The sequence below is a fragment of the Zea mays genome, chromosome 7, assembly GCF_902167145.1.
Source record: "Zea mays cultivar B73 chromosome 7, Zm-B73-REFERENCE-NAM-5.0, whole genome shotgun sequence".
Taxonomy (NCBI): Eukaryota; Viridiplantae; Streptophyta; class Magnoliopsida; order Poales; family Poaceae; genus Zea; species Zea mays.
The window spans coordinates 138,715,168-138,729,479 of record NC_050102.1 but is presented as its reverse complement, the minus strand read 5'-3'; positions in this window follow the sequence as shown (position 1 = coordinate 138,729,479).

Sequence of the window (14,312 nt, the reverse complement as noted above, 5' to 3'; positions counted from 1 at the left end):
TCACTCAACTAACTAGGGTTCACCTAGAGCAAGCGCTAAAGCGGTCTAACTAACCTAAGCACTTCGCAAAGCACCTACGCTAATCACCGAGTGATTCTATTAAGCACTTGGGTGTTTGAGCACTTGGAAATATCTACAATATGCCTTGGTATGTTGCTTGGGCTCCCACACTTGAGAATAGCCGGTTGGGGTGGTATTTATAGCCTCCATACCCCAAACTAGCCGTTGGACAGAAAGCAGCAGCTTTCTGTCGTCGGGTGCACCGGACAGTCCGGTGCACCACCGGACATCTACTGTGCAGTGTCCGGTGCACGCCATGTCAGTCGACCATTGGCGCCTGTAGCAGTCGACCGTTGGATCCGACCGTTGCCGTCTGCCCGTTGTCACACCGGACAGTCCGGTGCACACCGGACAGTCCGGTGCTACAGCCAGAGAGCGCCTGTCTGCGGCCTCTCTGCGCAGACTGTCTGGTGCCACACCGGACAGTCCGGTGCACACCGGACATTAATGTCCGGTGCGCCACCAGGCGCTGGCTGACAGCCCGTTTCTTGGATTCCTTTGCTGATTTCTTCGGGCTTCTTTTGTTCTTGAGTATTGGACTCCTATGCATCTTTTTATGTCTTCTTTTGAGGTGTTGCATCCTCATTGCCTTGGTCCAATTCTCTTCGCATCCTGTGAACTATAATTATAAACACTAGCAAACATATTAGTCCACAGGTTGTGTTAATCATCAAACACCAAAACTCAATTAGCCAAATGGCCCGGGGTCCATTTTCCTTACACTCTACAAATAGCATGAGAAACACATATTATTATTGAGAAGCACGCCTCGTATAATTATTTAGAAGCATGTAGTACATAATGCAATCTCAATTCACCTTTCAAAGAAGTGAAGATGAGTAGATGACCTAGGGTTTTATTGGATTGGACCAAAATCATGAGTAAACAAGGACACACATTCTTCTAGGGTCGATTGGGCACCCATGGATGAAAAGTCACACCCAACCCCAACCCGTCATTTTGCGGGTCAGGTCAGGTGTAGATTCATGGGTGGAATTTGACACCCAGACCCACACCCAGTGGGTATGAAAAACCTTGGGCACCCGCACCTGTGGGTGCGACTGTCATCCTTAGGCGCAAGAGAACTTAGGGAGGAAAGGAGTAAACAAATTGCAATGAAAGAACACAACAAACATGGCAATTTTTTATCAGAATTAGGTTTCACAACAAAACCTACGCCTCTATTGAGGAGTCCTTAAGGACCTGATCTCTTTCAACTCTTTCCTCACTCAAGTGATCACAAAGATCAAACTTGAGTTTCCTTCTTTCTTTCTCAATAGAGAGACCGAGTCTCTGCAAGGCTCAACACACATTGAAGGCACTTGCTAGCTTTACAATCAATGGGAGCCTAGCTCCAAATCCTAATGATCACAAGACACTCTTCTTTCAGCTCAAACACAAGTGATCAATCACTTATCACTCAAATGAATGATCTCTCTCTCTAAGCACACTATGCAATATGAAGCATTTGGATGGCTTGGAGGTGTTAGAGATGTTGCTCTAGCTTATGAGAGTTATTGCTCTGCTCTTAGATGATAATTGCACCAGTTGGGGTGTTATTTATGGCCCCTAACTCCTCACATAGTCGTTGGTGAAGCAATACAAAAATTGCATAGATTTCATGTGCACCAGACCTCAATTCGTATTGGTTCAGTGCACACTAGACCTCTGACTCCCATGTCTTGTTAGTATCTGTCGGGTATCATGATTAGGGGTACCTAAATTGTGCCCCTAAATGAGCTTAACACCTAAACTACCGAAAAATCATAAGACACGTTCCCCAAGGTCAACCAAGGATGAATCATGATTCACCCGAGACCCCGCTCGTCGGTTGCTCAAAACTCTGCCTCGCCTGAGCCTGTCCTTAGGCGAAGGCAGCACTCGGGGAGGTCCTCGTCTCGCCCGAGGTCCCCTCTTCAAGGAATGACGATTTTTGCCTTGCCTAAACCCATTTCGGACAGGAAAACAGCCCTGAGCCCAACCACTCTCACCACGTGACACCGCAGTCAAATAGGGAGCGATGGGACCACGATCCCATCCACTTTCACCAACTACAATGACGCACGCCCAGGAATAACGGCCACTGCCCCCCCCATGCAGACTAATGTGCTCAAACAACTACGGATTGGATGTGCGTGCGTCTGAGAATGGTCTCACCCTCAGGAGGGAACTCCGCTCATCCAAAGTCGACCGCAACCTTGGGAGGAAACTCCGCCTCGCCCGAGTCGGCTTCGGCCAACTACCCTGGCAACAACTCCCCGCGAATGCCGCAGGAGGCTACTCCAACAACTGAACTAACCCCTCCATGTACGGTTATATGCCCTGAGGCAGGCTTGACCAAGGCCTTGGGAGGAACCTCCGTCTCGCTCGAGCTGGCCTCGGCCTAGATAACATCGACCAAAGGACACCACCAACTCCTCCACGAAGGCTGCTAACAATGGGATGGCTACAGGACTGATGTCAAGTCTGCTTTACGCCATACGGGGAGAATTACCATGCGCATTTCACCATACTTATCACTGTTTCAACAACTATGACTCGAACAACACCTCCATCAGATAGGCTCGGTCAAGAGGCAAATACAGGGACCAGACGTCCTCCTCCTGGTTTGAGTCAATAGCCTGTACGAAGGCCATACTGTCGGCCATACTAGCTACATGTGCTCGGACTCGCCTCCTCTGCATACACGACAAAACTATGGCGCTCCTGGGATCCCTCCTTGAGGCTATAAAAGGAGGAGTCCAAGGTTTCATTCAGGGAGGAGAACAATTCACAGGTTTTAACCTCCACAACTAATATTGGCACTTGCCTCAATCACCTCTAGGGACTTGGGATCCTCTCCCTCTCCCGGCCAGCTTGTACCCCCTACTACAAGCACTTGGGTGCAAGATAATATAAGTTTCATTCCCTCTCTGCTGGAAGTAGGGCCTTCTCTTACCTGAACCAGGATAAAAGCTTGTGTCTTCTTGCATCACACATCTAGATCTGGGCACAGAACACTAATTCACTAGTTGGTAGGAGCCTCGGGTTAAAACACCGACAATTGGTGCTCCAAATAGGGGCTCGCTGCGGGTAGACATCACATTCCCACCAAGGCTCCAGATGGCCAGTCCCCAGCACCCTCTGTGGCTCAGCACGGTGATCTGGTTCAGGAGTCTTGAGTTCATGTCTCTTGGCTTTGGCTACAACATGGTGCTCCTCACACTTAGACACCTAACCGATGCTGACTATCGTTTCTCCCAGCCGGGGGAGCGAGGCCACTCCTGTTCCCCTAGCCAGTGGAGGAACGTCCATAATTCCACCACCGCCCCTCTCACCAAAGGAGACGGAGTCAGGACAAGTGCAATCGCACCATGGACAGTGCCCCACGCCCAACCAATGCTCCCATACAGGCCGACGATGTAGACTCCCTTGCAAGGGACATGTCGCGCGTTAGCTTCATGCCCGAAGCATCAACATCAACATACATCGCTCCTGAAAGGGAAATTGGGTTAACTATTCCCTATAACTAATTTTGGTGGTTGATAATCAACACAAACACATGGACTAACTAGCTTGTTCTAGAAATCATCTATTACAGGTGCATAAGGTTCAACACAAACCAAGAAAAGGACCAAGTTAGGGACACAATTTTTGAGCAAAAAGACTTGAGTGTGCTGAAGATTGGCACACCGGACTGTCCGGTGGGCCACCGGACAGTGTCTGGGGCACCAGGACCGTACATATGTCAACCAGCCACTCTCAGGAATTCTAGGGCGTGCTCCGCTATAATTCACCGGATTGTCTGGTGTGCCACCGGACTGTCCGTAAGCCAGCGGAGCAATGGCTCCCTATGCCAATGGTCGACTACAAAGCCTCTACAACAGTGAACAGTGCACGACAGAGTCAGAGCAGGAAAGTCAGAGGGCACCGGACTGTCCGGTGCCGCAAGAAGACAAAGTCTCCAACGGTCGACCAGCTCCGAACCCTAATGGTTGGCTGACGTGGCGGCGCACCGGACAAGGAATAGTGCCTGTCCCTGTCCGGTGGCGCACCGGACTGTCCGGTGTGCCCATCGGCAGCAGCCTTGGCCAACGACTACCAAGGTGGTTGGGGGCTATAAATACCCCCAACCACCACAACCATTGGCATCCAAGTTTTTTAGAGATCACATTTAATACAAGAGCTAGTGCATTCACTCCAAGACAAATTTCCAAAGATCAAACCCTCTCCAAGTGCCAAATTCATCTCAACCACTTAGTGACTTGAGAGAGAGAGTGTTCGTGTTCATTTGCGCTCTTGTTGCTTGGATTGCCTTTCTTCCTTCCTCACTTCTTTTCTAAGTGCTTGTAAGCAAATCAAGAGACACCTAAGAGTGTGGTGGTCCTTGCGGGGTCTAAGTGACCCGTGTGATTAAGGGAAAGGCTCACTCGGTCTAAGTGATCATTTGAGAGAGGGAAAGGGTTGAAATAGACCCGGTCTTTGTGACCTCCTCAACGGGGACTAGGTTCTTTGGAACCGAACCTCAGTAAAACAAATCACCGTGTTCACTTGCCTTGATTCTTGTTTGATTTGTTTTCCCCTCTCTTCGGACTTGAATTTAATTCTAACGCTAACCCCGGCTTGTAGTGTGTGTTTAAAGTTATAAATTTCAGGTTTTGCCTATTCACCCCCTCTAGGCGACTTTCAATTGGTATCAGAGCCAGTGCTTCATTAAGAGTCTAACCAACTCGAAGTGATGTCTGGAGATCACGCCAAGAGGGAGATCATGACCGGCGAAAAGGCCGCAAGCTCGGGGAGGACTCTCTCAAGGGAGTCCGGCAACAAACACAAGGAGGAATCCTCTTCCTCCATCAAGTCGCATCGGAGAGGTGGCAATAAGAAGAAGATAAAGAAGGTGGTCTACTACGAGACCGACTTTTTGTCACCCTCCACATCAAGCTCTGAGTCATCCGTCGCTTCTAAGTGCCATGAGGCAAGAAGTATAGTAAGATGCCTCTTCGCTATCCCCGTATTTCAAAGCGCACTCCATTACTTTCCATACCCCTAGGCAAACCACCATATTTTGATGGTGAGGATTATTGTATGTGGAGTGATAAAATGAGGCACCATCTAACCTCACTCCACGAAAGTATTTGGGATATTGTTGAGTATGGAGCGCAGGTACCTCAAGTCGGGGACAAAGACTACGACTCGGACGAGGCCGCCCAAATTAGGCACTTTAACTCTCAAGCCATGTCTATACTCCTCGCCTCCTTGTGTTGAGAGGAGTATAATAAGGTGCAAGGGTTAAAGAGCGCCAAAGAAATTTGGGACGTCCTCAAGACCGCACACGAAGGGGATGAGGTGACCAAGATCACCAGACACGAAATGATCAAGGGAGAACTTGGTCGATTCGTCCTCAATAAAGGGGAAGAGCTGCAAGCCACACAATCAGCTCAAGACGATGGTCAATCAAGTGCGCAACCTCGGGAGCACCAAATGGGATGACCATGAAATGGTCAAGGTTATTCTAAGATCCCTTGTTTTTTGTAATCCTACTCAAGTTCAATTAATACGTGGGGATCCTAGATACAAACTAATGTCTCTCGAGGAAGTGATTGACAAGTTTGTGAGCTTTGAACTTATGATCAAAGACTCCAAACACATTGTCAACTTGAAGCAAGGTGCCACCTCCACACCCGAGGTGCAACCCGTCGCATTCAAAGCGACAGAAGAGAAGGAGGAGTCTACATCAAGTAGGCTTCCAATTGATGCCTCCAAGCTCGACAACGAGGAAATGGCGCTCATCATCAAGTGCTTCCTCCAAATCCTCAAACAAAGGAGGGGGAAAGACTACAAGTCCCGCTCCAAGAAGGTGTGCTACCGGTGTGGTAAGTCCGGTCACTTTATTGCTAAATGTCCACTTTCTAGTGAAAGTGATAGGGACGAGGACAAGAAGGGGAAGAAGAAGGAGAAGAAGAGATACTACAAGAAGAAGGGTGGTGATGCCCACATATGCCGGAAATGGGACTCCGACGAGAGCTCCACCGACTCCTCCGACGAGGACGCCGCCAAGATCGCCGTCAACAAGAGCCTCCTCTTCCCCAACGTCGGCCACAAGTGTCTCATGGCCAAGGATGGCAAGAAGAAGAAGGTACACTCTAGAGCCACCCCCAAATATACAACATCTAGTGATGAGGGTAACTCTAGTGATGATGAAGATAATTTAATGTCTCTCTTTGCCAACCTTAGCATGGACCAAAAGAAAAAATTAAATGAATTAATATAAGCCATTAATGAGAAGGATGAACTCTTGGAAAGCCAAGAGGACTTCCTCATTAAAGAATACAAAAATTTTGTTAAACTGAAAAATGCTTATGCTCAGGAAGTAGAAAAATGTGAAAACTTAACTAAAGAGCTTAGCATTTGTCATGATTCAATTTCTAGTCTTAGAACTGAAAATGCTAGTTTAGTTTCTAAGGTTAAAGAATTGAATGTTTGCAATGATTCCATTTCCTGTCTTAGAAATGAAAATGCCATGTTAAATGCTAAGATAGATGAATTGACCACTTGCAAACCCTCGACATCTATTGTTGAACATGTTGCTATTTGTACTAGATGTAGAAATATTAATGTAGAATCTATGGATGATCACCTTGCCATGATTAAGAAACAAAATGATCACATAGCTCAATTAAATGTTAAAATTGCCGAGCATGAGCTCGAAAATGAAAAATTTAAATTTGCTCGTAGCATGCTTTATAATGGGAGACGTCATGGCATTAAGGATGGCATTGGGTTCCAACATGGGAACCAATCCAATGTCAAGCTTAATGCCCCTAAATGATTGCCTAATTTTGTTAAGGGCAAGGCTCCCATGGTTCAGGATAGTGAATGCTACATTTTATATCTTGCTAACTATCCTGAGCACAAAATTAGGAAGATTCATGCTAGAAACCTCACACTGTTTCTCACCATGCATTTATGTATAAAAATGAGGCTTCTAGCTCAAGGCATACCACACATGTTAAAATGCCTAGAAAGAAAATTCCTGTTGCATCAAATGAGCATAATGTTTCATTTAAGGCTTTTGATGCATCATATGTTTTAACTAACAAATCAGTCAAAATAGTTGCCAAATATGTTGGGGGCAAACACAAGAGTTCAAAGACTTGTGTTTGGGTACACAAGGTGCTTGTTTCTAACATCAAAGGGCCCAAGACTGTTTGGGTACCTAAGAACAAGGCCTAAAATTGTTTTGTAGGTTTATGCATCCGGTGGTTCAAGCTGAATAATAGATAGCGGGTGCACAAACCACATGACAGGGGAGAAGAAAATGTTCTCCTCCTATGAGAAAAATAAAGATCCCCAACGATTTATCACATTCGGGATGGAAATCAAGGTTTGGTCAAAGGATTGGGTAAAATTGCTATATCACCTGACCATTCTATTTCCAATGTTTTTCTTGTAGATTCCTTATATTACAATTTGCTTTCCGTTTCTCAATTATGCAAAATGGGCTACAACTGTCTATTCACTAATATAGGTGTTACTGTCTTTAGAAGAAGTGATGATTCAATAGCATTTAAGAGAGTGTTAGATGGTCAGCTATATTTAGTGGGTTTTAATGATAATCAAGCTGAGCTAGACACTTATTTAATTGCTAAGACTAATATGGGTTGGCTCTGGCATCGCCGACTTGCCCATGTTGGGATGAAGAATCTTCACAAGCTTCTAAATGGAGAGCACATTTTAGGACTAACCAATGTTCATTTTGAGAAAGACAGGGTTTGTAGCGCATGCCAAGCAGGAAATCAAGTTGGCGCTCATCATCCACACAAGAACATAATGACGACTCACAAGCCACTTGAGCTACTCCACATGGACCTATTCGGCTCGATCGCTTACATAAGCATCGGCGGGAGTAAGTATTGTCTTGTTATTGTGGATGATTATTCTCGCTTCACTTGGGTATTCTTTTTGCAGGAAAAATCACAAACCCAAGAGACCTCGGTAAAACAAATCACCGTGTTCACTCGCCTTGATTCTTGTTTGATTTGTTTTCCCTTCTCTTCGGACTTGAATTTAATTCTAACGCTAACCCCAGCTTGTAGTGTGTATTTAAAGTTATATGCAGGTTTCGCCTATTCACCCCCCCTCTAGGCGACTTTCAGCTCCAACGCCGACTCCGCCGGCTCTTCTCCCTACGGACCAGGGGGTGTCGGCTCCACCGACTCCCCCTCCCACAGGTCGGGTGACACCGACTTTGCTAGCTCTCCCACCTGTGGGTTAGGAGGCACCGACTCCCCCTCCTACGGGCCAAGAAGGACCGACTCCACCATTTGCCTGGGGGAACCATCAGTGTTCACTTCCATCCCCTTTTGTATGAGATTTGACCCTCCAGGCTACCCTTACACCACAAGCACCTACACCAACATGTATGTTGATCTCCTGGAACCCTCGGGGTACCAAGACTCTGAGGAAGAAGATGGTCTGGGTCCTGGCCTAGACTTCTCTGGGCTTCATGATCCTAGGGCCATGGGTCATTTCTTGTCTGCATGTGATAGCCTCCTCTCCGATGGCTCCAACGACTATAGCTCAGACGATGAGGGTTACGACCCGACTCGAGAGTGCTTTCGCATAGGGCACGAGGAGCATGATGAAGGGAACGAGCTTGGCATGCCTCGGGAGGCCAACGCCCCGGCACCAGCTCCACACGCCGGAGAGACAAGGGAGCAGGGTGCGACTCAGACCCCCATGGGGAGTCACATCGTGCACCTCGAATAGCTTCACGAGATACATGCCAAGCTTGGAGAAGAGCAGCAATGGCTACAACAGCTTCGATAAGTTCTCAAGCAAGAAGCAGCAGACAACCCTCGATGGGGGAGCACGCGCCATTCATGCGACGTTCACTATCGCATCATGGAAGAGGCTGGGGTCAAGCCTCCACCGGCCTTTCACAGGGCTAGCCTAAACCTAGCTGCGACATCAATCTTTCTCTGGACAATGCCGAAACCATCCACCACTGAAGGACGTCGAATCCACAGCGAAATCAGGGGTTTCATGGCATGTGCTGCAACCCAGCAGGCTAAGAGCTCTACCTCTCGGCTTCGGGATCTTGCCTCAGAACAACGAGTAAGACCCTCTCGCAAAGAGAGGGAGGCCTCGGTCCATCCCGAGCCCACAAAGGTCAAAAACCCCGCGATCCGAGATTGCCTCCTCGACAATCGCTAGAACCATGGTGTTCATGACCACCTCGGTGGGCGGCTGCACCACGATGATTAACGACATGCCATGCATGGTTACCACCCTCGGCGGGGTGGTCAATACGATATGGGGAATATCGAATCCCCTCACCTGAGCCACCAGGTCCTCAGGTCTTCAGTCGAGCCATCCACAGGCCACCGTTCCCAGCCTGGTTCTGAGCCTCTGTAAGGAAAATGGACCCCAGGCCATTTGGCTCAATAGGTTTTGGTGTTTGATGATCAACATAACCTGTTGACTAATGTGTTTGCTAGTGTTTATGCTTATAGTTTACAGAATGCGAAGAGGATTGGACTAAGACACTGAGGATGCAACACCTCAAATGAAGACATAAAAAGAGCTTAGAAGTCCAAGACTCAAGACCAAAGGAGCCCAAGAACAAAATACAGAAGACCTAGAAGATGGATTGTCAGCTAGCGCACCTGTGGCACACAGTTGGCTCACCGGTGGCACACAGTTGGCGCACAAGACAGCCAACAGTGTTTCCATTTGCTCCATGTCTGAGAGGAGGCACCGGACTATCCGGTGTGCACCGGACAATCACTGTTCACTGTCCGGTGCACGTAACGGCTAGCTGCCAGAACTATTGTGATTGGGAAAGGTAATGAGCTTGTTAGAGATATGTATTCTCGTTTGAATCTAATCATCAATGAGCTCAATTCTATTGACATAAATAAGCTAGGTGATGCGGACATTGTGAGAAAGATTATCTCCCTGCTACCACAACAAACATATGGGAGCATCATCACTATTCTTCACAACATGGAGGACTTGAGTACAATGACCCTGACAATTGTGATTGGGAAAATCGCGGCTTTTGAAATGTCGCGAAAAATGTGTCGAGGAGAGGAGCCAACTTCCTCAAGACCATATGCTTTTGCATGTGATGAAAGGAAGGGTAAAAAGAAGGCTCCCACTCTAAGTTCCTCAAGTGAAGAAGAGGAAAAAGAAGAAAGTGGTGATGGTGAAGATAATCAACCATCAACATCATCCTCCGAGGACGAAGAAACAATCCGACGCATCGAGAAGGTAATGGGGATGATCTGCAAGATTAACCTAATGGGTGTGCCACTGCAGGTAGAGGATCTTCTCTTTAACATTGACAGAAAAAAGCAAAGAAAGAGAGGATGCTTCGCATGCGGGGAGAAGGGCCACTTCAGGGACAACTGTCCAACTATGGTCAAACCCAAAAAGGAGAGGAGCAAGGGCAAGGCGCTAACAAGTGTCAAAACTTGGGACGATTCTTCAAGCGAAGATGAACCTCCAAGGACGCGCATCCACCGATCCTCGTCACGCTCATCACGATCATCACACAAGTGCCTTATGGCAAGAGGTAAAATGAGTATTCTATCCTCTAGTGATGAAAGTAGTAGTGATGATGAAGGTGAGGGAAAGCCCTCCGTAGATGAGCTTGCAAAAGCCGTTAAATTTTTTTAGGATGTCTGCACTAAACAAAAAACTCAACTTAAAACTTTGAAAAATAAGTTGATTAGCTCTTAAAATGATTATAGAGGTTTGCTAGAAAAAATTGAAGCATTTGCAAATTTGAATTGCGAGCTATCAACTAAAATTAAGCCATTAGAGTCTAGTGCTACATCCATAGCTACCGATGATAGCCTCATTAAAAATAATAAAAAACTTAAGGCTAAGTTAGCTAGCTCCCAAGAAGCTATTGAAAATTTGCTAAGAAAAATGGAAATTCTTAGCATACACAATAATGAGCTAACTACTAAGCTAGAAAACATTGGTAGCACCCCAGAAGTATCTTTGGTTGAAATACCTGAAATTATTAAGAAATATGCTTCTACTTCCTGCTTTGATTTAATTGATGATTCTAACCCCTGCAATCAAGTTCTTGTTAAGAATGTTATTATAGAAACTTGTTCGGACGAGATTGCAATGGAAAATGAATAATTAAAGCAAGAAGTGGCTCGCCTTGGAAAAGCCTTGTATGACAAGTTAGGCAAAACCAACCAAATCCAACCTCCACAGGATAACACCACTGCGAGAGTGAACAAGCCTATGGAGCGCGAAACTGTGATTTGTAGGCTATGTCACAAAGAATGCCACAAGTCTTTCCAATGCAAGGCGAAGACCGGGGATAAGCAAAAGCTCAAGCAAAAGCAACAAGCAAATTCTTCAACACCTACATCAAAAAGGTGGATAAAAAGGCTGCTACACCATATTTGATAAAGAAGAAAAAGAATGGAAAGGTGATAACAATCAAGGCCAATAAGCAAGCCAACAAAGTAAAAGGGGCCAAATGCATCTGGGTGCCAAATGAAATAATTTCAACCATGAAAATCACCAAGAAGGTTTGGATCTCGAAAGGGAAGTGAGGAGTCCAAAAGACGTCGGGGAATTTGGAGACTTGGCAAAATTGGGATGTATATCATGGGATACATCATATTGGATCAAGTTTATTGCCAAGTGGGTTAGTGAATATTTTGGACCCAAATTTCCCCACCCATGACTAAGTTAACTATATTTATTGTATTCCTTATTTTTAGATATGCGTATCTATTTTCTTGTTTCTAGTTTTACCTTTCATGCCTAGTATTTCATTTGGTACTTACTTTAGATTAACAATGCATGCATACTAGGTAAATCACATGATAGGATAACTCGTTCTCAATTCTTATTCTTAAGCAAACCTACATGGTTTAAAATGTTAAGCATGTCACATAGCTTATTTAACATCCCTAAGTAAATGATACTAATGCTTCAAAAGCTTATATCCTACAATTGGTATTATGTAACTTATATGTGCCAAAGCTCGGATTATGGATAATATGTCTCTCTTGATATCAAATCAAAGTGCATGTCTCCTACAAGTATTCAAAACTTGTATGCACACTTTTAGGGGGAGATTACTCTATAATCTAAGTCTTTGAGATTAATACCTCTTTTCAAGTCTATTTAATGTAGTAGTCTCATTGTAAGGAAAATGATGTCCTCAGAGAAAGATAACAAGCTTCCACTGCAAATCTACAAGAATTCATATGTCTCACAAGTCTGCCATTGTCTTCAATTAGTCCACAATTGACTTTCAATTAGTATATTTGAGACTACATTTAGTATCATTTACATGTATTCTCCAATATTTGATTAGACTATATTTCATATCTTATACTTTCCATGTTGCTATAAATGCATATATTGCTGACTCATATTTTGTTACCTATGCATAAGGGAAGTTAGTCTATTCAAATCATGTCTTGCACCTCCATTTCTCACATGTTTTTCCTAAATAGAAGATCTCTGTCAGGGGGAGTATTTCTTTGTCTCTAAAGGGGGAGAAGTTTCTTCCAAAATGGGAACACTCATTTAGGAGGAGTAATAATTTTACTGCTTCAATCGGTTTCATTGATAAATCTTTTATGAGGGCAAGTCTTATTTGCTTACTATATGTTTTTAATATCTTCCTTTTCGGTGGTTGATGCCAAAGGGGGAGAAGTTGTAGGGACCAAAGCAATGAAATGTTATCAAACACTAAACACCACCAATTTAAAAAATTTATCCTTCAAGTGGTTTTGGCTCTTTGGTCTAAAATAGGAAGTAAGTGAATTATGGAGTTAGGGGAAGGCTTAAGTCCATAATATCACTTTGTGGGGACAAACATGCATCCTAGCAAGTAGATTGCATATTTTCATTCAAATGTTTGTTATATTTTCTTGCTTTGGTTGTGTTGTCATCAATCACCAAAAAGGAGGAGATTGTAAGGAAAATGGACCCTAGGCCATTTGGCTCAATTGGTTTTGGCGTTTGATGATCAACATAACATGTTGACTAATGTGTTTGCTAGTGTTTATGTTTAATGTTCACAGGATGCGAAGAGGATTGGACTAAGACAATGAGGATGCAACACCTCAAATGAAGACATAAAAAGAGCTTAGAAGTCCAAGACTCAAGACCAAAGGAGCCCAAGAACAAAATACAGAAGACATAGAAGATGGGCTGTTAGCTAGCGCACCTATGGCACACAGTTGGCTCATCGGTGGCACACAGTTGGCGCACAAGACAACCAACAGAGTTTCTATTTGCTCCATGTCTGAGAGGAGGCACCAGACTGTCCGATGTGCACCGGACAATCACTGTTCACTGTTCGGTGCACGTAACGACTAGCTGTCAGAACTAGCCGTTGGCTGCACACCGTTGGCACACAGTTGGCTCACCGGTGGCACACAGTTGGCTCACCAGTGGCACACAGTTGGCGCACAGGACAACCAACAGAGTTTCCATTTGCTCCATGTTTGAGAGGAGGCACCGGACTGTCCGGTGTGCACCGGACAATCATTGTTCACTGTCTGGTGCACGTAACGGCTAGCTGTCAGAACTAGACGTTGGCACATAGTTGGGTCACCATTGGCACACTGTTGGCGCACCGGACTGTCCGATGTGTCAGAACTAGCCGTTGGCTGACTGTTGGCGCACCGTTGGCCTGCTATTGGCGCACCGTTGGTACACTGTTGGCGCACCGTTGGCACACAGTTGGCACACCATTGGATGAAACTACTGTCCGGTGTGCCACCCTTACAACAGTCTGCTTTTCAACGGCTAATTGAGTTGGGGCCCATATATACTTCACCCAACCAGCCATTTGAAGGTGTGGGAGTCCAAGCAACATACCAAGGCATATTGTAGACATTTCCAAGTGCTCAAACACCCAAGTGCTTAATAGAATCACTCGGTGATTAGCGTAGGTGCTTTGCGAAGTGCTTAGGTTAGTTAGACCGCATTAGCGCTTGCTCTAGGTGAATCCTACTTAGCTGAGTGAGTTTAGATAAACCACCAACCCCTCGGCTCTTGCGTGAGCCGTTGTAATTGTACCGAGTAGGGCGAGAGTCTTGCGAGACCATGACAACCGTGTTTGTGTCACGGCCACCACCGTGTACCGGAGGGAACGAGACCCGTGGCGTTTTCGGCCGAAAGCTCGATAGTGGAGACGACGGGGAGGGTCCGAGGGGAACCGGAAGCGAAGCACCACTTGCGCGTGGAGAAGGTCTGTGGCTCTCTACGGAGTTACT